The 26,322-nt window shown below is 38.0% G+C and overlaps 1 pseudogene across 1 annotated transcript in view; it reads left to right on the top strand.

Moving 5' to 3' along the window:
• Positions 1 to 25,559, top strand: part of LOC309978648 (heat shock-related 70 kDa protein 2-like) — a 55,431-nt pseudogene extending 29,872 nt beyond the window's left edge. The window contains exons 2-3 of the transcript in view: positions 23,948 to 24,760; positions 24,860 to 25,559. The product of the transcript in view is annotated as a heat shock-related 70 kDa protein 2-like (transcript). The remainder of the gene's footprint in view (positions 1 to 23,947; positions 24,761 to 24,859) is intronic.
• The last annotated feature ends 763 nt before the right edge of the window (positions 25,560 to 26,322 follow it).

Here is a 26,322-nt window from a genome sequence, read left to right as displayed (position 1 = left end):
CGAGAGGAAAGTGTAATCTGCTGTTCTTGGGTGGAATGTCCTATAAATATCAATTAAATCTATCTGGTCTATTGTATCATTTAAAGCTTGTGTTTCCTTATTAATTTTCTGTTTGGATGATCTGTCCATTGGTGTAAGTGAGGTGTTAAAGTCCCCCACTATTATTGAGGTACTGTCAATTTCCTCCTTTATAGCTGTTAGCAGTTGCCTTATGTATTGAGGTGCTCCTGTGCTGGGTGCATATATATTTCTAATTGTTATATCCTCTTCTTGGATTGGTCCCTTGATCATTATGTAGTGTCCTTCTTTGTCTCTTGTAACTTTCTTTATTTTAAAGTCTATTTGATCTGATGTGAGTATTGCTACTTCAGCTTTCTTTTGATTTCCGTTTGCATGTAATATCTTTCTCCATCCCCTCACTTTCAGTCTGTATGTGTCCCTAGGTCTGAAGTGGGTCTCTTGTAGACAACCTATATATGGGTCTTGTTTTTGTATCCATTCAGCGAGCCTGTGTCTTTTGGTTGGAGCATTTAATCCATTCACGTTTAAGGTAATTATCGATATGTATGTTCCTATTACCATTTTCTTAATTGTTTTGGGTTTGTTTCTGTAGGTCCTTTTCTTCTCTTGTGTTTCCCACTTAGAGAAGTTCCTTTAGCATTTGTTGTAGAGGTGGTTTGGTGATGCTGAATTCTCTCAGCTTTTGTTTGTGTGTAAATCTTTTGATTTCTCTGTTGAATCTGAATGAGATCCTTGCCGGGTAGATTAATCTTGGTTGTAGGTTCTCCCCTTTCATCACTTTAAATATATCATGCCACTTCCTTCTGACTTGCAGAGTTTCTGCTGAGAAATCAGCTGTTAACCTTATGGGAGTTCCCTTGTATGTTATTTGTTGTTTTTCCCTTGTTGCTTTCAATAATTTTTCTGTCTTTAATTTTTGTCAATTTGATTACTGCGTGTCTCAGCATGTTTCTCCTTGGGTTTATCCTGCCTGGGACTCTCTGCGCTCCTGGACTTGGGTGGCTATTTCCTTTCCCATGTTAGGGAAGTTTTCGACTATAATCTCTTCAGATATTTTCTCGGGTCCTTTCTCTCTCTTTTCTCCTTCTGGTACCCCTATAACACGAATGTTGTTGTGGTTAATGTTGTCCCAGAGGTCTCTTAGTCTGTCTTCATTTCTTTTCATTCTTTTTTCTTTATTGTGTTCTGCAGCAGTGAATTCCACCATTCTGTCTTCCAGGTCACTTATCTGTTCTTCTGCCTCAGTTATTCTGCTATTGATTCTTTCTAGTGTATTTTTCATTTCAGCTATTGTATTGTTCATCTCTGTTTGTTTGTTCTTTAAGTGTTCTAGGTGTTTGTTCTTTAATTCTTCTATGTCTTTCTTAAACATTTCTTGCATCTTCTCGATCTTTGCCTCCATTCTTTTTCCGAGGTACTGGATCATCTTCACTATTATTCTGAATTCTTTTTCTGGGAGGTTGCCTATCTCTGCTTCAGTTAGTTGTTTTTCTGGGCTTTTATCTTGTTCCTTCATCTGGTAAACAGTCCTCTGCCTTTTCATTTTGTCTGTCTTTCTTTGAATGTGATTTTCCTTCCACAGGCTGCAGAATTGTAGTTCTTCTTGCTTCTGCTGTCTGTCCAGAGGAGAGGAATTGTTTTAAGGACACTTTGGAAGCTGTTAGTCACCATTTCCCTGGTCCAGTTCCTTTGGGGTTGATATCAGAGTCCTAGGTAGAGAGAGGACAGTAGATATAAATGCAAAGGGCTGTTTCACTCTTCAGATACATGTCCTCTCTAACAGAGTGTAATACAAAGAGAAGTCAAACATTCTCTCCCATTCACCACAGACAATTTTGATCATTTAAGGGCTTAATGCACCCATGGCAGAGCCCAGCAGAAGATGGAGAGAGTGTTTGTGAGAGACTAGTGCCTGGCACAAGTGCTCTTGGTCTTAGTGAGATCTCGCATTTTCTCATGAGCAAGTCCAGCAGGGTAGAGCGGCAGGGCCTTTATGAGGCAGCAATGCAGTGAATATGGCAACAGCTAAGAGCAAATGCTGGTGGGGTCCATAGCTGCCAGGACTTGTTCGTGAGAAAATGTGAGCGCCTTTTTAGGAATTCCCAGAAATACTTGTAAGTATGGGGATCTGGACCAGAGGCTGAGGGTCTTCTGAAGTATGTGGGTAGGGTGAGAAAACAAGAAATATGGGTTGGTATTATTAATGCAACTCAGCTGGTCTTGACAATCTGTTGAGGTCTGGAGAAAATTGAGTTACAGCTATAAGCTACTATTTTATTATCAATCAGTCTATTTATATTTCTACAGATATATTTTCATTTACTTGCACAAACACAGGGAGCATCATTCACATCATAAACTATGGGAATGACACCCCTTTGAATTATGCAGTCCTGGAGGTAGTCTGTTCGCCTTAGGTAATTGGATTTTGCTCTACTCCCTTGTTGCCACCGGACTTTAGCTTGTTTTGGATAGGAACTATAATCATGAATATTTTATGTAAAATTCAAGCATCTCCACCAAAAAGGAATATCTTGGGAGAAGTGTATTTAAAATTATGCAGTAGGGCTTCCTTGGTGGCGCAGTGGTTGAGAGTCCACCTGCCAATGCAGGGGACGCGGGTTCGTGCCCCGGTCTGGGAAGATCCCACATTCTGCGGAGCAGCTAGGCCCGTGAGCCATGGCCGCTGAGCCTGCGTGTCCGGAGCCTGTGCTCCGCAACGGGAGAGGCCACAGCAGTGAGAGGCCCGCGTACAGCCAAAAAAAAAAGAAAAAAGAAAAAATTATGCAATAAACATGCAGCCCGACCTAGTCACATTCATGGCTTGAATGAAATGCAAACCTTCCAAGGTTTAGGGTCAATAACTGACAATTAGGCTATCTAGCCCCTTATTCTTCAGAGCTTTATCATGAAGGCAGATTGAGAAGGCAGTTCAGGGTGATATTTTAAGGCCTATTTAGAGTGCTCACCCTCTGCACAAGGAAATCAAGTGAACATGATGCAATCACTTCTTTTCTAATATCTTGATTTATCCATATTTAAAGACACCATTATCAGCTAGAGTTGGAAATATCATTGAATGCAATTCCCTAGCTGTGAACACCATGTGGTCTTCCTTCTAATTCATACTATAACCAAATAAATGGTATGACAAAACACTTGGGATTGCAGGTTGATAAAATTCAAATGAATCTAGGATATATTTCAAGAAGCAAGTCAGTCTTACACAGAAATTAAGCAGCCTACGTGTAGTGGACTATCAGGGCAATATTGTGAAGTGATAAGGCAGGCCAACTAACATGAAAAAAGAAAAACAACTATCTATTGCATACTGATTTTTGTTGAATAATGTACTGATGATAACGCAACTTGGAATTGTGTTCCAGCTTAAAAGAAACATCTTTTGTTGTGGCAGCCTTTGAGAAAATAGGTACCTGCCAAAGCTTGCATGTAACCAAACTTGACAAAAATTGTTAAAAATGAATTTACATGTAAATTTAGAACTTTAAATAAATATTTTAAAAAGCCATCTGGGTTTATTTGTGAGGAAGAATTTTAAAACGAGAGCATCTGAATTACATGTTGGAATGGTTCTGAAAAAATATATAACCCTTTTCAATAGCTAATTATCCTAAAATTACTAAAGGAAATGTAAGTGCTATCTTTTCATCTATGGTAAATAGTCACTTACTGAGTATGTGCGGCATTGCTTTTTCAAGTCTTTCTAGAATGATATTTTTAGAAGTATTTGAGTGCCATAGTTAGCTAATTTTCATTAATAAAACATGAACTAAGTGGAAATTTTACCACACAAAGTAGAACTTTTTTTCTGTTTTCAATATCTTCTTGAAGAATATCATCATTCTTAATTTAATATTTCAGAACCTACTCAGGATATGTGATGGTAATATTAAAATAGCAGATCATTTTTGCTAATTACCTTTACTAGTTGGTAACTTTACTGAGTTTTCAAGTACTTAATTCAGTCACTTTAATTCCCGAATATATAGCAGTAAATTTAGAATTTAACATTAGGGGAATTCTGCGCTTAGTGTAACACTTATGTTCAGTTTCTGCTACTTCTTTTGTCTTGAAAATACATTATGCAAAGACACAAAAACGTGTTCTCTGATTCAGTACTTTCTTGAATTAATCCATGATCCAGTCAGAAGATAGACGTTTTCAGTACCTCTTCTGTAATTTACTAATGAAATGACAACTTCCCTGGGACACAGTTTTTAATTCTGTAAGTTGGGACTGATAATAGCTGCCTAACTTAGAGTGATTTTTTAGGGGCTCACAATCCATGCAGGTGAAAGTACTTGTAAAACTGTGAGATAAAGTGCAATAGAGCTTTGAATTTACAATATGATTGTTATTATTAATATATTGGCCAATTAGTAAAGCTCACAGATCACTTTCATATGCAGTATCTTATTTTTTTAAGCTTACTAAATCCAACAGCAGCCACATCAATGGTATTTTATGACCTGTTTCTTTGCGACTTCAAAGAAGTTGTTGTACTCTTTTTTTCTTTTAACCAAATTGGTACAAAAATCTATTTATGGAAAAGGTCAGAAACTAAGTATTTCTTCACTCTTCTGAGAACAGTGACCTTCGAACACAAACTTACATCAACCTCTTCTGCCGTCTCCCTTGGCCAACTGCCAACCGTAGAGTGATTTACACATTGTCCTTTGACTAAGCCAATGTCAGAGATCAGTCCATTTCTTGCAAAGAGGTGGATTTCATAGGTAGAATATCCTTGGGCTTAAAGCAGAAACAAACATGATTCTGAAACCAAAACTCATAACAGTAACTTTATTGAGAAAGAGAAAGAAGAGGCAAGATTTCATCGTTTTACTTTTCAAGACCCTGTGTCTTTGTCAAGAATGTAGTATTTTTGTATTTTTTTAAATTTATGTAAATTGTATTGTGCTATAGGTATCGTGGTTTCTGATGTTTTCACCCAGTGCTAAGATCTACCCAGATAACTATAAGGAAATCTAGTTTATTGCTTCTACTGCTGCAGACTATTCCATAGTATGTATCCACATCCACTCTTTTGGTGATGAACACCTTGGTTGCATCCAACTTCAGCTACCACAAGCAAGTCTGTGGTGAATATTTTTGTACATACCCTATTACAGTCCTGAAATGAGTTTCTTCAGAATAATATTGCAGGAGTAGGGTTTGCTGGATCATACAGTATCTATATACTTGATTAATTTCACTAAGTCCTGCCAGACTGCTCTCCAAAATGGCTGTACTAGATTACACTTTGATGTACATGAGAATACATGGTTCTCACCAACATTTGCTATCAGATTTTCACATTTTTGACAATAGTATGGAGGACAAGTGTTAGTTCACAGTTTAATTTGCATTTCTTTGATTACTAGTGTTACATATTTGGTTTTCCATTTCCGTGACTTGACTATTCATATTTTTGTCCATTTTTCCTATCAATATCTCTGATTTTCTGTTGCTGGTAATCTAACTGGTGGAGTCTAGATATTAATCCCTTATGAGATTTTAATATTGAACATTTCATCTTCCAATCTGTCACCTATCTGTTAACTTTGTGTATCTTTTGCTGAACAGAAATCGTTGATTTAAGCCATTTTTGTCAAACAAAAATGCATCACTAGGAACTATTCGAAACACAGAATAATTTGTTATACTTATGCAAACCATGAAACAACAAAAAATGTACCACATGTGAATCCACCACACAATTTAAGAACAAGAAATTACCAATAGTGTTTAATATATCTTTGTCCTCCACACCAATTCTGCCCCATAGTTACCTCTGCCCATACCTACCAGAGGTAACCATCATTTAAAAATTTTTTTGTATTCTCTTGCATGCTCAATTTTAACCAGTTTTTGTATGCATCCCTAAACAATGTATTGTTAATTTTTTCCTGTTTTAAAACTTAATGAAATGGTATCAGTCTGTATATATTCTTCTGACTTTGTTTTTTCATTTGACCTCATGTTTCTAAGATTCATCCGTGTCAGTGTGTGAAGCTGCAGCTCATTCATTTTCACAGTTGTGTGGTATTTTTTTTTTTTTTTTTTTGGCTGCGTTGGGTCTTCATTGCTGCGCATGGGCTTTCTCTAGTTGTGGTGAGTGGGGGCTACTCTTCGTTGCGGTGCGCAAGCTTCTCATTGCGGTGGCTTCTCTTGTTGCAGAGCACAGGCTCTAGGTGTGAAGGCTTCAGTAGTTGTAGCACGCAGGCTCAGTAGTTGTGGTTTGCGGGCTCTAGAGCACAGGCTCAGTAGTTGTGGTGCATGGGCTTAGTTGCTCCGTGGCATGTAGGATCTTCCCAGACCAGGGATCAAACCCATGTCCCCTGCATTGGCCGACGGATTCTTAACCGCTGTGCCACCAGGGAAGTCCCTGTTTTGTGGTATTTCATTCTGAAAATTTACCACAATTTATTTCTGTATTCTCCCGTCAATGGGTATTTGGTTACTTGTAGTTTTTATTGTTACTGTGGGAGGAGGGTAAGGAATAATGTATGATGCTCCTATGAACATACAGTCTTTGCTCAATATCTGTGTGTTCCACATCTTCAAATTCAACTAACTACAAATAGAAAGTATTCGGGAAAAAATTCCGGAAAGTCCCCAGAAGCAAAACTTGAATTTGCCTTGCCAGCCACTATTTACATAGCATTTACATTGTAATTATAACTATTGACATGGTATTTACATTGTATTAGGTATTATAAGTAATCTAGAGATGATTTAAAGTGTATGGGAGGATGTGCATTCGTTATATGCAAATACCATGCCATTTTGTATAATGGCTTTGAGCAATATGTTTGAATACCAAGGGACAACTTTATCTTCCATTTTACATATGCAAGACTTTCTCTAAGCTATATCCTATGATCAAAATTACTGGATTGTTAGGTATTAGGCAATATAATTTTAAAGATAACGCCAGGTTGCTTTTCAACATGCTTATACCAATTTCTTGCACCAGCAGTGTAGGAGAGTACATTCACAATCCTCCCTAGAACTTGGAACTGTCAGATTTGTTCACTTTTTCTCAATCTAGTGAATATAAAATGGTGTCTTGTTGTGAATTTATATTTGCATGTCCATAATTCTTAATTATGTTTAGTATAGATGAATATGTCACAAGCAATTTGAATGTTGTCTTATATAAAGTGTCTTCATATTTTTGCTGATTTTTAACTTGGTTGCTATTTTTATTTTTAAGATATAAAAAAAATATTCTGGAAACTAACTTTTTGTCTGTTGTATGTGTAGCAAATATATTATTCCAATTTGTGATTTATCCTTTCAGTTATTTTATGGTTTTATTTGGAAAACATAGATTCTTAATTTTAATGTAATTTAATTTAGCAAACTTTCTTTGTGAATATTGTGAGGTTCTTTTTGGGGGGGGGGTCTGGTTTTAGAAAAATTTCCCTACCCATGTTATAAAATTAATTGGATTTAATTCAAAGATATTTACAGTTTTGCATTTCATATTTAGGCATTTCATATATCTTACATGGATTTTTATTATATTTAGTTTTGTTCTTTTCCCATTGAACTGCAATGTCACCTTTGTCATCTACCAAATTTTTATATATCTTTGGGTCTGTGTCTGGACTTGTCTTTTATGTTTCAGTTAAATATTATCATTGTACCAATATCATTCATTCACTTATCATCCCTTCAACGAACATTGAGCATCTGCTATGTGCCAAGCACTTTTCTAGCTTATTAGAATCCATCAATGAACAAAAGAGAAAAACACCTGCCCTTCTAGAGCTTATAGTCTAGTGGGAGGAAGCAGCAATAAAGTTATAAATAATTAAAATATGTAAAATATCAAATGTTGAGAAGTTCTATGAAGAAAAATAAAGCAGAGATGGAGGATAGGGCACATACCAGATGGGTTGAGGATTGCTGTTTAAATAAGATAGACAGGGAAGGCCTCACTGATCTTAGCAGAGGCCTGATGGACATCACGGGGCGAGTCACACAGATATCTGAAGGTAACACATACCAGGCAGATGGAAGAGCAAGTACAAAAGTCCAAAGGGGACAATCATGCAAGGAGGCCAGTGTAGCCCCGTGTGGAATGAAAAAGGGGAGACAAAGTCAGAAAGATTACAGTAGGCAAGAACAATTATTATACCACAGTTTTAATTACTAAAGTTTTATGAAAAGTCTTGGTATTTTGTAGATCAAATCTACCTATTTTCCTAGAGGAGTATGTTGGCAACTCAATTATCCTTGCATCACTGTTTCTCTAAAAAATTTTAAGATTAATTTACCAAGTTCCTAGAAAAGCCTGTAGAAATTTGATTGGCATTACATTGAAACTATATATCATTTTGGGAAAATGTGTTATTGTTTTATCTTTCTGATAGTTTCTTGAGGTAGAAAACATGGTACCTCTTTCATTTACTTTGTTCTTTTGTGTGTGTGTTTCAGTGTGCTTTACCATTTTTTTCCATGAAAGTCTTGCACGTTCATTGTTCATGTAAAAAGCTGTCTACAAGACCTATTAGTCACTTCCCTCATCCCCTTGTCTACACTATCATCACTATACCGCTCTCCTTGCTGCTCCTCAAGCACACCCCTACCCCAGGACGTTGGCCCTTGCTGGCTCCTCTTCCTGGAATGCCCTTCCTGCAGATAACTGCATGGACCACATCCTCACCTCTTTCAGGTTTCTGATCATGTGTTGCTGTATTAGCGTGGCCTTCCCTGACCACCCAATTTCAATTAGTCCCATCTCAGCATCTGCTATCTCACTTTCTTCTTTTAATTTTGTTTTCATGGTATTTTTACTCATCAACATCTATTCAAAATTTATGTTGTTCCCCCATAATTATTAAGTTTGTGAAATAGATACTAAAAGCCCTAGAAATTATCTGAGATGATTTGTGGGATAAAGCCTTCGCTAGCAGTTAAGTGGAGACAGAGGAGTGAATAAATACAGTCCTCAAATCAAGTGGCTTCCAAATCACTGCTCCCCCAAAAATGAATGTGACAAGTTCTTCTTTCTTCTCTAGTCCATTTTAGGGAAGCAAGCAGTTGGTTAGAGAACAGGGAGTCTGAAAATGCAAATTTCCACTACTGCAAGTTGGCTGATTCAAGGTCATAGGTAATCACTAATCCCTGGTGAGGACTTTCATCACTAGGGTTAGAATGCTGGGTCATCAAGTTAACATTAGTTGAGGATGCTACTGTGTTGTTATTCAAATATCGGTTTCATTTAGGGGTTGCTTGGAAACCTCACCCTTAAACGTACTGTTCTGTTTATATATAAGTTCACTGGTGTGACACCTATCTGTAATACTGGTCACTGAGATATGAAAAAATTCCTTATTATAAGTGGCAGTCGAAGAAAAGAAAAAAGGATCTGAAGCAGAGAAATCCCCACCAGATGGAGAAAGTGTGAATCCTGCAGTGTCCTCTGATAAATGTTAATATCAAAACATTCTCCTGAGCACATGCACCTTAGCTTGGATTGAGTAGTATTCATTGTAAAAACATCTCAGGCAAAAACGCCTGGGGCTTGAATCTTGCCATTTAGAGCAGGAAGCATAATTGTCAAATGAGGGCAATAAATATCAATATTGATAACATCACTACTTTTTGTTGAGTGCCCACTATATGCCAAATATGGTGCTAGGAATTAAGCAGGCTTATCTCATGCAATCGTCAAACAAGTCTGGGAAGTAGGTACCATTTGTATCACCGTATTAATAAGTAACTTGCAGCTCAGAAAGCTGAAGTGACACATGATCACATTCTCATGAAAAGAGGTGTAGCTGGGATTCCAACTCAGGGGTCTGGATCCAAAAACTAGTCACTTTCATCTACATCATTGAGACCTAAGGAAACTGAGAACCTTTGGAGCTGTAAAAAAAAATATATAGAATCACAGTTTCACACCTAAAACCCCACATTCTTCCTTGTAGGCCTGACCGATCAGTCCACTGAGGGGCATGTGGAGAAGGTGGCTAGGGAAGCTAAATGTTTTCCCATTTATATTGATCTTTAGTTTCAGAAGCATTTTTTCACATGTTATCTCATTGGATTCTTATTATACTGGCAGGTATAAGTTCCATTTTCCAGTTGGATGAAGTGAGGCTCAGAGAGATTCACTTCTTTACGGAGAATCATTTAGAAGCCAGGACTCGAACTCAAATCTTCTGGCTCTAAAAGGCATATATTCTTACTGTCTGGTGCTTACTTCTTCCTTCACCTTTAATATACACACGGTGGTAGCTATATTTAAAAAAAAAAAAAAAAAGATTTTTAACCTTATTCTGAATTATTTAAATGGTTAAATCACTTAAAAAGATTAAATTGATTTGTGTGCATAAAATTGCTGTTTGCCTTTTTAAACTAAATCTATGTGTGTGTATGTATATATATGTGTGCGCGCGTGTGTGTACAAATATATGTATGTATTTATCTATTTGCCAAAAGGTCTTTAATCAAAGGGAAAGTGTATACTTTTCTGGTTTAACCTTGTTAAGTTATAGTAGTGGTGGTAGGAGGGGGCATTAGAGTGAAAATACAACATGACGTCTCCCTTACAAGTCTGAAACACATTCCTTACTTTTAAAATGTAGTTATGAAAAGAATAGTTGTAAATCCACAACATATGGCGCCCATTAAGGGTAATACATGTTTGATGGTTAAAATGGTGCCTTTTATTATTCCATTGTGATTTCTATCTTATTATTTATTGTCCGTAGTCAGCAATGTTATCTTATCTCTAGGCGATTGCTCTTTGCTATAAGGAGATGAGTTTGCTTTTTGCCATATTCATACACCTTTGGAATAGCTATTTTATATTCATTCAATCCTGACATCTAGATCACCATATGTATAATGTAGTATAATATCACTAGAAGCTCTAGAAATAAATGGTTTCTAAGAGTATGAAAATGTAAACCAAATAAAAGATAAACAGGCAAGAGACCATACTAGTGGCAGGTTTCAATGACATATTACTTTTATCATACCTTTTCCCATATTTCATGTTATAAATAGATGTTACAGTTTCCTGAATTCTTGTTTTTCACTGAAATAGGCATAGCAAATAATATGTTTAATCACAGCTAATGTCTCTGTTTAGATTTGATTGTTTTCTACCTAATTCATCATCTTATCTTGCCTGCTACTCCTTTCTGTTCACTTCAGGTTGCAGATGTGGAAAGTGTGAATTCTGCAGTATCCTTGGATAAATATTAATAGCAAAACAAATTAATCTGAGCATATTCACCTGAGGTTGTTATTGAGCACTATTCATTATGAAAAACTATCTTGTTAAAATGATAGTAGCAGCAAATTATTCTTTGATTGTGTTATATTATGACTAATTAAAACCCAAAACAACTCTGACCTCAGCATGATTTACTGTTCTCCTGCTATTTTCCTGGACTTTCTCTAATGTAATTTTCTGTACTGGGAAAAAAGAGTAATATATTTTTTCTTGTGGGTATATATGTCCCAAGATAGAAAGATTGACTTTACATTTTCGGAAATAATTCAAATAAAATGTATAAGCAAAGTTAAATTAAATATAACTATACAGCCAGGCCAAAATGCTTTTCTTCATCAAATGGAGATCCATTCTCAGTGACCAAGATAGTTTTTCAGAGGTATAATCAAATGTGTATGTGAGTGTGAGTGTGAGTGTATGTGTGTGTGTGTGCTTGTGTGTGTGTGTTTGAGGATTACGATTACCTACAGTTCAGTTCTAGGCCTCTTTTTTGTCATCTGCAATGTAACAGATTTGGCCTTTCTAATCATTAATGCTGTTTCCATTTGTGTATTTTATTGGGTACCTTAATCTCAATTTCCATAGGTGACTGGAACAGAAAAACAAATAAGACACAGCTTTGCTAGAGAATAGGTTCCAAAAATATCTGTTGACTGAAATAGAAATAAATGTTGAAAATGGAGTGGTTCGCCTAAGTACTCTGCTCACAACTGGTTTGCCAGTAGAGACTTCCAGGTAGGACTGTTAACTTACTGGTGACCAAGTCCCCCCCCACTGTCCATTATTTACTCTCTGACTTGGCTTGACAAAACTTTAGTCAGGCTTCTGTCCTCCTCACAGGCCCCTGACATTTGGGTCACCTGAAGCTTAAGCAAGCACCAAGGTGCATAATATCCCCCTTAACAGTTCATTCCAAGAATGGAGAACCGGTTGACCACGCAGAGAAACACTTCCTGTTGAAGAGGTCTGATCTTACCAAGCTGTTCACTCCCACCACGTGCCCCTCTCTCCCACAGAGTTCCTGCTAGCCCTGCTTCCCCCTTCACATGTAAGAAAAGCCTTTCTCTGTTTGATTTTGAGGCACTTGCAGATCCTGAGGTTGGAGTCTTCTCCTTATTGTAACAGTCTTTTTGAATAAAGTTTCTCCTTAGCTAAGTCCAGGTTTGTTCCTATTTGACACTGGGCAGGCAGACTGATCTTCCCAGTTACACTTTGCTGATTCATACAATTAAGCGTAAAGATGAAGCTGTGCCGGGTCTATTCTTCTATTTGAATTTCGCTTTTTGTGGCCTCTATTCTTTGACCTCACTCAAACCCTGCTTTGAATATTTTGTCTTCCTTGTGGTCAAACATAGAATTGAGTCTAAACCCTATGTTCTCTTTATTATATCTAAAACGGTGATACTTCTGAAACTTTCTTCTCATGAGATCCTTTAGCTTATTTTTTCAGGATCTGTTTGCTCATTCTTTTCCCCTCACCTGGTTCTTGTAATTTGAATTATATGTATCTAAGGGCTCTGTTTTAAACTTTTCTTTCTACATTTAGTTACTCCCGTGGCTTAAAGGATGCTTGCAATTATTTCCCATCCCCAAGCAGTATATTTCTATTTTCCCATCTGTCTGGATTTTTCAACTGGATGTACAGGGAGAGAGTTGGGGCTAATAATTGTCCTATAATCGGAAAATGACAAGCCTCAGTGAGATTAGTATGTCCTGTGAGGAAACAATGTGCCTAAAGAAGGATTGGTTAAGAACTTTGAAGTGAGACTTCCTTGGCCCCTTGGTGTTTCCAGAAATTTCTGTAACTGAGTGGTGTGACTGTGGACAACTAATGAGAGGCTCTTGCTAGGCCACACCCTAGTATAAAACATAGTTGTTGTCCCTAGATGGGCTAGTCTTCACCCTCATTTCATCTGGACTTGCACAGCCTTGGTTTCACCATTCACCTGCATGGACCACTAACTGGTAAGTTCACCTACCAGCAGGTATCTGAGCACTAGAGGAAACCTTTTCTTACTTAACTCTGTTAGACTTAATAATGATTTTTAAAAATGAGAGGGAGAAGTGTGGCAGAGAAAACTGTGAAAATGTATGTGAGGGAAAAGTGATGGAAAAGAATATGGGAGAGAATGTGAGTAAAAATAGGGAGAGAATGAAAGTTAGTAAAGGAACATAAAGCAAGGAAGGAGAAAATAGAAAATAAAGGAATAAAGTATAATCTGTGATACTGTAGAAAGTAAGAGGGAGTGAAAAAACAAGACTTTGAGAAAATAGAAATTTATAAACATGAGAAAGGGCAAAAGATAATATGTGAAAATGAAAGAATAGGAGAAGTTTAATATGGAAAAGATGAGACACTAAAATGACATTTGAGAATGAAAAAAATGTGAGAGAATAATACAAATGTAGAGAATATGCTGAAAATATGAGATTAAACATGAGAGGAAAGTGAAATAAAGGACAAGGACATTTATGGGGGTAAAAATGAGGAAATGAGTAGAAGAGGAAGTAAAGTAAGAAGGCTGGCAGTGAGAAAATAGTGCCAGATAATAAAAGAATAGGCGCAAGAATGAGAAACTACAATGGAAGAAAAATGGGACAAACATAAAAGAATGAGAAGTTCGATGAAATGAAACATGAAAAATGAGAATGAGAAAATACACAAATGATAACATTTTTCAGAGTTGGCTGAATTGTGAGCATATGAGCCACGTGGGAGAATGGAAGGCGGGACTGAGGCAGATTTGGGAAACAGCTCAGGCGCAGATACTGACACTGGCAGAACACAGGAATCTACAAGCGGCTGGTGTGCACCTGCCACGTGGTGACATGAGTAGGGGTCCAAGGCCGAGAGCTGGGACCCCGGAGCCAGGACACCCAGAGCCTGGAGCCGAGAGCGGGGCCAGATGTCAAACTTCCCGGAGTCAGGTCAGAGAGGCAGTGGGGCAGGACGCTGCAGAGGCTCTAGAACATTCAGAATGGAATGGGAGAGGCAAGGCAGAGGGGGTGAAATTGACCACTGCCCTGGAGTTTAGTGATTTTACCTTTGCGGTACAGGGGAGTGTTTAGCCATTTGTTTCCTCTACTCTGAAATTGAATTTAGAATTTATTCGGCGAACCTCTAGATCTCGCGATTTGGGCTTTCAGAGCCCCTTGTCTTTTCTTTACCTTTACCTCGAGGTTGGATTTTGTTTGTGCTATTTTGGCTAATCTGGAGGAGAAGAGGCTTTTACTTTGTAATGGTCCGTATGGCCTCATCACTTGCTGTCCTGAAATGGGAAGCACTCTTCCGACATAGAGTTACTTTGGATGCCACAGGTCTACTGTCATTAGGGGAGGGCCCTTCCCTTGAGCGCCTAAGAAGGGCTCCAGAAACTCCATATTCGTTGTCTGGTCTGTTGCCTTCCCCATGCTTTGCGCTAGTTTACTGTTGGGTGAAGTCTTTATTTGTCATTGCTTTTAAAAATTTCCTGTTTAGTTTGTTTTCCAGATTTTCAGCAGGCTTATTGTTGAAAATCACCTATAACCCCACTATCAAACGAATGCCTCAATGGTCATTTATTTAAATTCTATTTTAATGGCAAGCAACATTGCTCTTTAGGGAAGGCAACAGAGCTGGTTTGTCTTTGCTGCATGTGCTAAATTAAACAAGTGATTTTGGATCCTGAACTAAGGATAAATGTCTTGTCTAGGAAATGACAGTAATCTTGTGATTTTTGAAATGTGGAACAGCTTATTAAAATTTTATATAAGCTCCTTTTCAAAGAATATTACATATTCTGTTTTTAGAAGCTGTATATGATGAATGAATAAAAGTGAATCAATAGGTTTTAGGAATTAGTTGTGCACTTGAAGTGAACTAGAGAATTTTTTTTTTTCCCTAAACAAATGTGTATTCTTGGTGCCAACTAAACTTGGAATTTACGGATGGGAACAATGCCTCAGGATGATTCCGTAAATCCTTTTACCATGCGGATTTTTCTCCATGGAAATTTCACAGTTTATTTAGAGGGAAAGAAATTTACCTTGGTGGAGAATATATATATATATATATATATATATATATATATATATATATATATATATATTCCTTGCAAAGAATAGAACATTCATTGTGTAGTAATGAGATCTATCAGGAACCGTTACCTCTAGCCGGTGGGTTGATGCTTGGCATTGCTTAGGGACTTGCATCTAAGAGTTGACTTAGCAAGTTAACTTCATTTTTTTCCTACCAAGTGCTTGCTTCTCCCATATAACTTATTCTTTTTTCCTTTCCTATTAAACATTTTTAAAAAGTTATTGCCAGCATATAGTGTGTTTTCAAAACGAGTCACTTGTCTCACCCCTTGTCTTGGTTTCTAAGATGCACTCTTGAAAGTGTTCTATTAAAAGATTTCAATGAAATTCACATGGAGATTGTAGGGGAGCAGAATTTGGCACCCCAAAATATGTCTCTTTGGGATATTAATTATTTTAACCTGGTTAAGTTCTAAGAAACAGCACACAAGGGAAAAACTTTGAAAACCAAGTAGGAGTCACCCTTTTGAAAGAAACATTTACATTTACAAGGGAAATCTCTGTTCGTAAGGGTGTTTTCCTCTCTATACCAAGAAGAAAATGGCTAAATCTCTGGAAATTTATCAGTGGAGAAGGCATGGACTTAAATCTGCACAACAACCTTACCCTTGTTTACTGTGCTTTTCCTGGTCACCTCTCATAACTGGCTCCCTCACCTCCAACTTCTTCTTTTGTCTTTAGCTGGAGATGGTATTTAAGGTGGTGGCTTGGGCCATTTTGGCGAGTTACTCAGTTCTCCTGGGTCTTTCCCAAGTATACATGTTGTTAAACTTTGATTTTCTTATTAATCTGTCTCATGTCAATTTAATTCTTAGACCAGCCAGAAGAGTAGAGGGAGGGAGTAGAGTAGAGTAGAGGGAAATTTCTTCCTCCTCCCCAAGCAAAATCTTTCAAGATCTTTGACTACTGTGAGAAATATATATGAAATTCAAGAAAATGCTTAGCCTCTGAATATCTTATGAATCGTTATTTTAAAATAATAATTCCCAAATGAATTCCATGTTTCTAAATTATTATATTTAATAAGCTATTTTTATTTGTACATTTTATCTCATTGTAATTAACTTCTGGATCTACATTTATCTGTTGGTTCCTGTTTGTTTCATTTTTAGTCTTCAGACTTTTTTGGCTTATCAGAGAATGTTTGAATCAGTATTTCCATAAATTAATGGTAGGAGTTTTACAAACTACAGAATGCAAAGAGAGCAAATTATCCTTAAAATTGGACAATCCAAGGATTATTTAAAAGATATTTCCCTTGTAAATGCAATGAAATAATGTAGCAATTAGAAATGAACCATATAAATGTGTACTCCAGTTGTGAACCCTAGAAAGGTGACAGTGTAATGAGATTTGACAGCATGTAGAAAGGTGAAAACTCATTAACAAGCTAGGATCTGCATTAAAAAAATTGATTAGCATTTTTGTATTATGTAAGAAGATGGCTTAGCATTTCAGGAGGAGAGCAGCAGTTGTGTGGCATTTAAATCTATTCTGAATTAAAAATGATCAGTTTAAAAAAATTACAGAAAATTCTTATGCAAATGAAATATAATCAAGCCATGCTTCAGACTCATTATGCGTGATTGATATGCACTGTAACTTGCTTACTAATTTAAGGAGCAGAGGAATTCCAGTTACCTATCGTATTGTGGATGCAGTACTGTGCCTCACTGCTGAAAGCGATATTAAATTTATTATGATAAACGGGGTAAACCAACAAGTTGTGTCCTTATCCAACTTGACATTTATGTGAAATGATAAGAATTTCTTATTATCCTGAAAACCTTAGCTTCCTCATAAATGTTAAGATCTTTTGGAGATTCTTAAAGGTATCAACATTAAGAGCATGAGAGAGAATATAGGTAATAGAGAAGAGTACTTTGTAATGCCTTTAGAAGAAGACATTTGCTTGTTGACCTAAAAGTTTGTTTATTAGTGATCAGTAAGTAATCAGAGAGTTCTCTAATGTGTTTCTTTAGTGAGTTCATGTCTAGTTGTGAGAAAACTTGGTCATGAAATTGCAAATTGGGCTAACCTTGCAAACTATGAAGTTATTAATGTGCCCACATTTCTCCCAGCTTCCAGAGTTTTAACAATTTTTAAGTGTATCACAACCTACAAAATCCATACTGGTCTATTTCAGCAATTCTTCATCTAACTTTAGGATTTTGACAATACTGATTGGTTCAGGAACTGATTGGTTCAGGAGAAAAGCTAAAGTTGATATATCAAAAGTCAGTGTTTCTTTATTTTTTTAAGTTTTAAGAAGACAGATTTTAAGATGCCGTTTCTGATACTACTTGTTGGACTTACCTTGGAAATCTATGATGTTAACATCCTCAATTTTCTCAGTTTTCAAAGTTTTTAAAATTAACTTTTTAGTGAATATTTTTTAGGCTCTTCTTTTAGTTAAACACACACACAAACACACACACACACACACACACACACACACACACACAAACAGTGGTTGGTTCAGGATAAAAGCCAATGTTGGCATACCAAAAGTGTTTCTTTCTTATTTTGTAAGTTTTATGTGACAAATTTTAAGATGTCTTTTTCATATTAATGATATGTAATTTGTAATTTTAAAGGCTTTTGTAATTGGTAGCATTTTTCATTGGTATTTTAAATGATACTTAATTTTTATGATTTTGATAGTAATATATTTTCACAGTAGAAAATTTAGAAGACAGAAACATACGAAGGAAGCAAAATCAAAAAATTACCTTGAAGGGGAGCAGAATATGTCACCCCCAATCCAAAATGTGCCTCTTTGGCAGAAGGATTATTTTGAGCAGATTATTTTTTAAGAACCAGCAGATTTAGGAAAAGGTCTGAAAATCAGTAGTAGCGGTTACCCTTTGGTAAGGGAATCTTCCATTTATAAGGGAAATCTCCATTTGTAAGGGTGTGTCCCTCTCTACTAGGAAGAAGAGGGTGACTCTGAAATTCTAGAAAGTCTTATCAATGGAGAAGGCTTGAACTTTTCCTGGGTTTCTCCCATGTGTAAGGAGAGATATATGTTATTAAACTTCTGCTTCTTTTTCTCTTGTTAATCTGTCTTTTATTACAGGGGTTGTCTCAGACAAGAACCTAGAATGGTAGACGGAAAATTAGTTTTTCTTCCGTATAATATATACTATTATAATTCAGAGTTAACCATGGTTAACATTTTGTTATATTTCCTTCCAATCTTTCCAGTACGAGTGTTCTTCAATGTTCGTTTAAATCCAGTAGAGGAAATTGGTTCAAGATGGCGGAGTAGAAGGACGTGCTCTCACTCCCTCTTGCGAGAACACCAGAATCACAACTAACTGCTGAACAATCATCGACAGGAAGACACTGGAACTCACCAAAAAAGATACCCCACATCCAAAGACAAAGGAGAAGCCGCAATGAGACGGTAGGAGGGGCGCAATCACAACAAAATCAAATCCCATAACCGCGGGGTGGGTGACTCACAGGCTGGAGAACACTTACACCACAGAAGGCCACTCACTGGAGTGAAGGTTCTGAGCCCCACGTCAGGCTTCCCTCTCTGCCCCCACTATTATCTTCGCCTTGGAGTATCTGTCCACAGGGGACAGACTCCAGCTGCTCAGCCTGGGCCCCATCTATCTCCTGCCTCAAGACCACATCAAATATGACTTTCCTTTCACTTCTGTGTGTACATAGGCAGCTTCTCCTTTGATTTGGGGCTCCAGGTGAGTGTTCGGTGCAGTGACTGGATGGGCACAAAGGGCCTGCATCCCCACTTCAGCACGTGCTCTGACATAATGGTGTTTCACTTGGCAGAGTGCTCTTGTCTGTATATTAATAATTATATTCATTATGATATTAATAATTTTCACAGTGGCCCTGTCTACAGATTAAAAATCCCATCTTCAGGCAAGTCAGCTGGACCTCAGCAAAGTTAAGTGACTTGTGTAAGCTCAGGCCTCTCAGATGTGGTGGAGCCAAAGCCAGAATTTCAATTTTTCTGATCCCGTTACACCACGTGGCAGGGTGTGTGTGTGTGGCTCTGTGTGTGTGTGTGCGTGCGCGCACACACGTGTAGGTGTACTTGTGTGAAAGTGTGTGTTTATATCCTCTTCTGTAGCTGAACAGCAGTTACAGATATTTTCCTTTTAATTTTTTTCTGTCTTGCAAATACCCATGCAGGTTTAGAATAGAGCATTCTTTGTCTTTAAAATAATATTATCTATTACTTACGAATACCAAACTTAAGGGAAAGGAATAATACAGTGCTGACCTGTGTACATACCACCCAGCTGAAGAAATAAAACATTACAGTTAAAGCCTTTGATGTGCCCTGCCTGATCCCATTTTCTTCTCTGCTCTTATAGGCTCTACTGCACTTTTAGTATAGTTTTTCAATGACCACTCTTTTATATATTAACAGTTTAGTTTGTGTCTAAGACTAATCACACGTATATGTATATTCATATATGTGTATGTATGTGCATATATGTATATAAGTGCATATATGTATATAAATGTATGCTTGATGCTTCTGAAATTATAATTAAGATCAACAATAATATATTGCATTTCCATAGCAATTTACATTTCCAAAGTACTTTGAAATGTTTCATCGCATTTTACTTTTATTAATTGACATGTGTGCCTTAGTCTTTGGAACCTGCAAAGTCTCTCTGCAAGTCGGATAGATATACATGTGTGAGGCTGGGTAGTGCAACATAACCGCTTTAGATATTCCCATATCCTAACCCTTGTGCAAATGCTAGAGAATAATGCTTCAGAATTCTCAGTTCTGAGTAGTCATTAATGTGAAGCAATGGGGTATTATTCCACTTTTGAGTTGTAACCAAATGCCCCGTCTATATGCATAAATACATTTTAATTCATGACATTATTATAGACATAAAAAGCTGACATATATTTGACTTAGGAGCAACACCTGCAGGTTTCTTGGAACCTCTCGACATTCTTTACTGACAGTTCTCACAAATCAGACTTTCTCCTATGGTTCCTTTCCTATTTCTGGTTAGATCAAGCTGGATGACTTATCTCCCTCTGTTTCATTCCTTAGCTTTTCCAGAGCCACATTTTGCTCTGGGAAGGGGAGAGAAGAGTCAACTGATTTTCTTCCTCAGACTCAGAATGGGTGCAGTAATTTTCTGTAATATATTTCAGGCTGTTATTCTCATCTTCCGAAGCAATTTATTATCTTTAACCTGATTTTTATCCCTAAGGCTAAATCATCATTTTTATATTAGGGATAACACAGCTGCTGGGGGATTGCATAAAGGACTGAGGAATAGTGAAATTGGAAGAAAAGCAAAGTTAACCCTTGACCAGCTGGTATATACTAAGTAATGTCAGGAAATGAATGCTATAGGGTCGCAGCCCCAGACTAGCCCCGGGAGGGGGGTGATCCAACCTTATTTATTAGCAAATTCCTGTGGGTCTCACGAGAGAATTCACTCTTGGCAGTATAGGGAGTAATGACAGGTCCCGGGTGAAGGCATACAAATAATCTGTTTTTGTTGCATGGATTTCTTACATTACCCAATGCAATACTTATGGTAATTATGATTTTTTAGAGAACCGGCTATATCCATGAACCTCAAAGAGATGGATCTGTTAGTTAAGAAATACCCAACTGGCAAAAGGAATAATACAGTGACTACCTGTGTGCATGTCAGCCAGCTGAAGAAATAAAACATTCCTTATAGTTCATGGCTTTCACTCACCATTTCTGCCCTTCGGAAGTCTGAAAATCTTTCATTTGAACTAAACGCTCTCAGGCAGTGGGGACTATGAAGGAGATGATTTGTTCCACAGTTAGCATGCCGCTTGGGAAGGTGGGGTTTAATCCTCTAGGGATCTCCCAAGTTCCAGAGGAAGTAGAAGGCTCTCAAGAAAGAGGACTGGAGAGCAGTATTCCCAGCCCAGGCTGCTGTGGCTTAGAGACTTCCAAACTTGTGTAGCAACTTACTTGTCAGATTTCAAATTGAGCTTTCCACTTTAGGTTGAATATTGGGCTGAAAGCTAGCTGACATATTAACTTAGAAGATATTTCACTAACAGCTGCCCAAAGAGACTAAATATTTACCACACTTATATTTTTATAATATAAATATAAACTAATAAATATAGTCTAATATATTTACCACACAATATAGGATAAGGAAAGCAAATTAAGGAAAGATTATAAATGAAACTAGGTGTCATGTCCTGATTAAGAAAATGTAGTCCCTCCCGCCACCCACCGCCGGCCCAGTAACATGGGATTACTTTGGCGTCATAACCCAACACAATTCTTGACAACATTGCCATGTAATCATTCTGCAGGAAATCGGGCTCCGCTGAGTCTGGACTGACAACATGGTGGCTGGTATAAACTGTAGTTTAGCTGACTACTTAGCCTTGAAAGTAAAAAATAAACATGTAATTCCTGAAAACAAGGGATGGTTTCTGAAATAAACATTTCCTGCTTTAGAAAAAAAGCTTTATGCAATTCAAAAGGGCTTTGTTTTTAAAACATTACTCACTAACTGCATTTAAGCATAAAAATAACTCTTAAGGTTTTCTTTCAGTCGGCTCCATACTGTTGCATTACAGTATTTAATTAGATGATTCATTAAATTTATGAAAGTTTTCAACTCGTGTTGAATATAACTTATTAAATTTTAATTTTAAATGACGCTGTAATAACCTCTTTGGGAGTCATCCTGCCTAGGCTGGCTGTGACTGCAGACATTCACATATTCTGCCGGTGCAGGTAGAGGGGCTGCATACGTGGACAACTCAACGGCTTTCCTTCCCTCTACTCTCTACCTGTGTTCAGCCCCGGTATAACTTAGCAACTTTTCTCATCAACTGATCAGTGATCTGCACATAGGAGGTAGTCAGCAAATGCTAAGTGATGCAAATATTTCTGTCTGAGTAGCCAGTGTAATCAAATGAAGCAATTGCAAGATTTTAAAAAGTCAGGTATCCCAGTTCTGTCTATAAGTGTGCAATCTAGGGCCACCCCTTGACCTCTCTGGGTCTCAGTTTTCTTACCCGTCATCCAAATGGCTTAGACCCAGTGGTTTCTGAAGACCAGCCCAGGATTAACCTTCTCTAGTTCCATGTCCCTCCGCTCTCATCCTGCCTACAATCTCAGATCCATCTTTCCCTCCACTGAAGACACTGCTCTATGACTTCCCTTAATGTCCTAGAGTTAAGTATTTGCTGTGCTTGCCATTTTTCAGATTTGTCACCAACTTCTACATTTTCCTTTGGAGAAAAATAAAAATAGCTTTTCCCTGTAAACTGAGAATGTTGCTACATATTTGCGATCTGGATCATCAAGTGAAATATTCTTCTGGTTGGGAGTGGCCCTTGCCTTCCTGCCCTTAAGTTTCCTGGCTGCTTCCATTTAGTGCTTTGATGGGGAGTCATGAGGACCAGCTACCAGATCTCCATCTGCCACCAAATCCCTGTGTCACCAAGGGCCAGTCGCTTCCCAGCTTGCACCTCAGTTTCCCCAGATGTCTAATTAGAGACCTTTATTTGATTATATCTAGAATCCATTATATTCTGATTCTTTACGAATCTGTGTTTTAGGGTTGCCGGTTATTTAAAGACAAGAAACGTCAGAAGAACTTTTAATGAGCACCTACTCTATGCCAAGATGGGAGGTATACTTTAAAGGTAAGGAAAGTGAGGAGCAGAGTGGTTAAAAAGCATGCCTAATCATTAATAAACTAGCAAAGCTGCAGATGGCACAGTCAGGACTTGAATCCTGTGTCTGTCTGATTCCATAAGCCATACCAGCTGGAAAGGTTAGTGGGATGTGTTTTATTTTATTTACTGTATTTGGTAGATGATAGGGAACAAGTTTTTAAGCAAGGGTTAGTGTGATTAAAGGCATAATTTTAAAAGGTCAGCGTGATGGTGTTCCTAGAGGATAGCAGCCGTATTTAATTTCTCCCTTTACTTTCAGTATCTAACACAGTGTTTAGCAAATGGCAGTTACATAATTGATGTTTATTGAATGGAGAGATGGATGGATGAATGATGGTGATGCATAAGTCATGAAATCAGAGAAAGGAGAAATACTAGTGGTAATGCTACTGTGATAATCTAGAGATGAAGTAATAAAAATTTGAACCAGAGTGGTGGCAGTGGGACAGGACACATGCAAAGAGGAAAAATTGACTGGACCTAGAAACAAATTAAATTTGGGCACGAGAGACACCAAAATGGCTCCAAGGGCTTTTGAAGCCTTGTTGGTTGCCACTGATGGCTTGATATCATCCTCAGAATTCTGGTGGTCATCTTGTAATCAGGCATCTATTGACAAATGCAGGGGAGGGCTGCAAACAATAGAAGACAAGTGGAACACATTACCATCTGAATGAATTATAAAACTGAATGCATTTATATTTGAGTTTGACCCGCATAAGGACCGCAATACAGCAGACAGGAGGTGCTGGAGAAAATAGAGGATATAGGTCTCATGGAGAGGTTCATTGCAAGAGGCTATAGTTGACACTGATTTCTTTTAAACTATTTCAGCCTCACTTACCCCCTTCTCTTTCTTTACTCAAGACGTCTCCCTTTGGTATTGAACTGGGTACCGCTTATTCGCGAGTAGGGGTCTTCCAGCATGGAAAAGTAGAGATCATTGCCAATCACCATGGCAAATGTACCAGTCCAAGTCACTCTCACAAAGTGAACACCTCATAGATGAGGTTGCTAAGAATCAAGAGGCAATGAACCTCACCTGTACCATCTTTGATGCCGAGAAGCTGATTGGATGCAAGTTTGATGATGCCGCAGTTCAGTCAGAAGGAAGCACTGGCCTTTCCAAGTGATTTGTGGAAAGGGAAAGCCCAAAGTAATTGTACAATATAAAGGAAATAATATTTTTTCCCCTAGAGGAGATCTCTTTCATGGTTCTAAGCAAGATGAAAGAATTTGCTGAAGCCTATTTAGGGGAAAAAAAGTAGAAATGCAGTAATTACTGTTCCGACCTACTTAAATGATTCACAGTGTCAGGCCACCAAGGATGCAGGGATCATCACTGATCTTAATATCCTGGGAATCATTAATGAGCTTATTTATTGCAGCACCATACTCCAAGCCTTGGATTTAAAAAAAAAAAAAAAAATCCCCAAACACCTGAAGCTTTAAAAAAGAGAAACGTGCTGATCTTTGACTTAGGTAATGGCACCTTTGATGTATCTATCCTAAACATCCAGGATGGCATCTTTGAAGGAAAATCCACAGCTGGTGACACACATCTGGCTGGGGAAATTTTTGATAACTGTATGGTGAATCACGTGGTTGATGACTTCAAATGCAAGCACAAGAAGCATACAGCCCCCAACAAGCAGGCAATGTGCCACACCGAGGCTGCGTGTAAGAAGGCAACATGTATTTTGAACTTCTTTGCTCACCCCGGGTTTGAAATTGACTGGTTCTATAAGGGTGTGGATTTCTACCCTTCCATTTCCTGAGCCCACTTTGAGCAGCTCAGTGCTTATCTCCTCCGTGGTACCTTGAAGCACGTACAGAAATCTCTGAAGGATGTCCAACTTGACAAGAGCCAGGTTAATGGAATTGTGCTAGTGGGTGATTCCACTTGCATCCCAAAGTTCCAGAAATTGCTGAAAGATGTCTTGAATGGAGAGGAGCTCAACAAGACCACCCACCATGATGAGGCCACGGTGTGTAGCGCAGCTGCACAGGCAGCTCTTCTCACAGGCGACAAATCAGGGTATGTGCAGAGAAGCTCGTTGATGTTACCCATTTCCCAACAGGCACTGAGACAGCAGGGAGGATGTGACATCCCTTATCAAGAGAAACACCTCAATACCTCCAAAGCAGACCCAGATGTTCCCAGCTTACTTTGACAACAAGACCACTGTCTTAGCAAAAGTGTATGAGGGAGAAAGGGCTTTAACGAAAAGAAATTGCTCGGCAAATTTGTACTTTCTGGGATCCTCTAGCTTACTGTGGTGTTCCTGACATCCAGGTGACCTTTGACAGGGTCACCAATACCATCCTTAGGGTACCTGCTGCAGACAAAAATGCTGGCAGGAAGAACAAAATGCACATTACTAATGACGAAGGCTGTTTCAGTAAAGATGAAACTGACCAGATTGTAAAAGAAGCAGAAAACGATGGAGTAGAAGGGGAGTCAATAAAGATCGGGTAGCGGCCAGAAGCACCGCAGAATTCTGCACCTTCAGTGGCATATGCGGGCATATGACTCCATTTCAGTCAAGAAGATAAAAGGAAGGTTCCTGGAAAGTGCCAGGAACTGTTAAACTGCCTCAAATGTAACCAGAGCTGAGTGTGAGTGTAAGCGGGCTTCACTCCGCAGTGGGATCTGGCCGCTGGGGCTTCTCCAGCTCAGCCGAGCCTCGGGTTAGTATCAGGGAAGTGGGCTAACAGTCATTCTTTGGAGAAACTTTCCTGGTCTCCACAGTCATTTATACAGTTTCAATATTTCATGCTTAGTTTGCAGCATCCGTGTGTATGTTTGAAAAAGGACAGATTCAAAACTTAATGATCAATATTTGTAAGTTTATTCAACATTTTAATATTAATGCGTCTACATCCTGTAGGTTATGAACTTCATCACATATTTTCACACCTGCAGTTTGTGTCTGGTGACTAGTTTGGGAATTAGCACTTATAAAATATTTAAACACTTAACTTTGGTAGTAAGGAAGAGGTTGTATTACCATATCACAGTCTCACCACTTTAATAACAATGACCACTTATGAGCAAATATTGTGACTGTAAACTTGTATAAACACTGTGCCCTACTCATCTGTGTACTACAATAGAGTTTACTACTTGTAGTCACATTTTCTGTGTATTTCTTCAAAAGGGCTTCATAACCCACTGGTGAGATCTGTTTCTCACCCTTCATAAACTCAACACAATTTCCATGAAACTGGTTGGAATCACA

The sequence above is a fragment of the Leucopleurus acutus genome, assembly GCF_964270905.1.
Source record: "Leucopleurus acutus genome assembly, chromosome: X".
Taxonomy (NCBI): domain Eukaryota; kingdom Metazoa; phylum Chordata; class Mammalia; order Artiodactyla; family Delphinidae; genus Leucopleurus; species Leucopleurus acutus.
Note: the sequence above shows the minus strand (reverse complement) of the source record. Positions and strands in the feature narration are given on the sequence as shown.